This window comes from Belonocnema kinseyi, chromosome 9, assembly GCF_010883055.1.
Source record: "Belonocnema kinseyi isolate 2016_QV_RU_SX_M_011 chromosome 9, B_treatae_v1, whole genome shotgun sequence".
Taxonomy (NCBI): domain Eukaryota; kingdom Metazoa; phylum Arthropoda; class Insecta; order Hymenoptera; family Cynipidae; genus Belonocnema; species Belonocnema kinseyi.
In genome coordinates, this window is record NC_046665.1 from 55,734,306 (window position 1) to 55,737,327 (window position 3,022).

At 31.9% G+C, this 3,022-nt stretch overlaps 1 protein-coding gene across 1 annotated transcript in view; it reads left to right on the forward strand.

Annotated features, from left to right (window-relative positions):
• LOC117180382 (tyrosine aminotransferase) overlaps window positions 1-3,022 on the forward strand; it is a 71,689-nt gene that overhangs the window by 1,076 nt on the left and 67,591 nt on the right. The window lies entirely within an intron of this gene.

Here is a 3,022-nt window from a genome sequence, read left to right on the forward strand (position 1 = left end):
TTTTATCCATGTAAAAAATTAATTTCTCCCTCCATTGTTTAGTTGAACATTTCTTATCCTTGCGAAATGATTTTGTTTCAAATTAATTCCCTTCGCTGTTATTTTAGTTTTTGGGTCTAATACTTATTCACAAATCATCTAAATTTAATATTTCAAAATTGATTGATTCTATTTTTGATCAGGCCAAATTTGGTGAAAAGTCAAATCTATGACGAAGAAATGTATTTTGAATTTGTTACAACATTACTTGATATAGTAAATTTTTTTTAAGTTATATATTTGTTGTATTATTACTTTTTTATCAAAGAAGGTATTAGACTTGTGAAAAATTTGACACTTCCCCCGTTTTTGTCAAATGTCCACGTTTTGAGAACTTCTAAACCCGGAAAGCAGGTTTTCGCGAATATTTCTGTCCATCTGTGTGCCTGTGCGTGATTTTTTGTTGTGTAGATGTCCCTGTGCGTCTGTGGATTTTTAGTCTGTTGGGACGATAATTTACGAATGAGTTGACAGTTGGATTGGCCTTTGGTATACTTTTTAAGTCTGCCAAAATGAAGGTCAAGTTCTTTAGCCCGCAATTCTGAATAAAAATATCTATATCTTGAAAAATATTTGTAGATATTGATTTAAAACTTTCAGATTCGAGTTTCCGACAAAAATCATATCTGAATCCATATACCAAGATATAATGTCAATTAAAAAATAAGTCAATAATTTTGCCATACGATTTATGAGAGACCCCTCATAAAACTTATAGTATATCATATTTATATAATACTTTTTCTTTAAAAATTAAAGAAAATGAAAAAGGTCCTGTTTTATCCCTTTCACAGAAGTTGATGTGTTTCTCAGTGTCTACAGAACGGGGGATTTTCCGGCCCCCACCACTTTCCCGACTTCACGAATGATGATCTAGCTGCTATGCAAATTTCTGACGGTTCTGAAATCCCAAATTTTACTCAGAATAAATATACTTATTGCGAAGAAGAAAATATCATTCAATGTAAAATGCAAATATACATAGTAGACAAGATTTTTTCAAGGATTTTTTTTTACCTAGTTTTCTAATTTTTAACTTTAAAAACGAATTTAAGCTGAAACAATAAGTATTCAATTAAAAATCCCTAATGATAAAGGAGTATTGGTAAGCATTGGATCTAGTACTTTTTCGCGAACAAGCATTAGATTTCCAATCACTATTCGCTAAAAAAGTATAAGATTCAACACTTACCAATACTTCTTTTCTATGAAGGATGGACTAATAAATTTTTTTGGAGAAAATGGAATTTTCAACAAAATAGTTCAATTTTCAAAGAAAAAAATTAATTTTGAAGTAAAGAAGATTTACTCAAAAATGGAACAGTTAAATTTTCAGTTCCAAATCCTAATTTCGAATTTAAAAAAACAATCGAATCTGCACCAAAATTAGTGCAATTGTCTACCAAAGAAATAAAATTACGAACAAGTAGACGAATATTCTTCCAAAAAGACGAATTCTTAACAAAATACATTTTTAACCACATAGTTAAATTTTCCAATTCAAAAATCTGCCCGCTCCGCGGGTATATACTCGTCCGGCTCGGTTTTCTTCGTTCGCAAGATTGAGCGCGCCTACGGCGCAACTGTTGGTTCTCACGCTTCGCGCTCGATAATATATTTATCTTGCGTTTCAGGCTTTGTATATTACTAACACGTATGCACAGATTTTTTTAAATTAATGTCAAAGCATCGACAATAGTAATTTGGTGATAGTGAATTCTTTGTTGTTAAAGCTCCTTCGGCTTTAACGAACACATTCTCATCACGTATCTCGTGCTTCGCACTCGAATTTGTCCCTCAAATTGTATATCATTTCCATAACAGTATATTATTTCAATTCATAACATACATTGATATTAGAACAGACGTAGTTCTATTTTCTCCTTTAAAAAAATGCGCATTCTTAACAAAAATTGTTGTTATGAAACATTTTATTGTCACTTCTGCTGGGTTTTGAAAAACTGAGTTTGCTTATGCTTATGTTAGCGTTTTGTGCTGAGCAGGTTACCAACATTCAGCAGCGTTGTGTTAGATGGGAGCTCATATACAGGGTGGTTTTTTTAACTTGAAACTTTCGATTCTCACCAATTTTCCATAGAGTGCCTATTTTTCGAGATATTTGAAAGTTTCAAGCTAAAAAAATCACCCTGTGATAAAATGTTATGAATCAAAAGTTTCAAGTTAAAAAAATCACCCTGTATATATATATTTTTTTTCAAAAGCACATTTCTATAATCAAGAATAATAAAAATACTGCGAATTACTTGAGTGAAAAATTTAATTTTTGATTTTCCATTATTGTTTATGTTGTCTCAAAAATATTAAAAATTTGCTCACAATACATTAATTCGTGGGTTAATCACAATCCATTTCACGTCTATACCCATTTTTGAATTATCTTGAAGTCTTACAAATATTTTAAAAGATTTGTTTAAAATTTATAAATTGATAAAGACTCTGAGAACTTTGAAAGAGGTTACAATAATTTAAAGAAATTTTCAAGAATTTCGGGTATTTCATAAACTTCAAAAACATTTTCACCAGTTTTTTACTCAGAAGTAGTTTACGCGATTTGAAAACATTCGAAGGCATTTTTTAAATTAATTTCATTACTTTTATGTAATTTCAAAGCTTTCGCGTTACTTTTGGGTAAACAATGTTCTAGAATTTCTGAGGATATGAAGCGATTTTACAGGAAGTAGTGAGTGGTTTGAAGTGAAAATTTGGAGCGTGTGAAGTTTTTGAAGTTAGGAGTGAAAAAATAGTTGCTTGGTCAGGGGGGCAAGAGGTAGGAAATAAAGGCGGGAAACGTCACAGAGCTTTGGGTAAGGTAGGACGCCAACGACGCGAAGTCCACAAACTGGCGCCAGAGGGCAACAGTTACCAGTGATCCCAGATCTGAAACGAGATGCGGTCCAATACTATGACAGGTCTATGTCCGTGTGAATATAGTAGGAGACGCTGTAAATGACTGAGTTGCGCG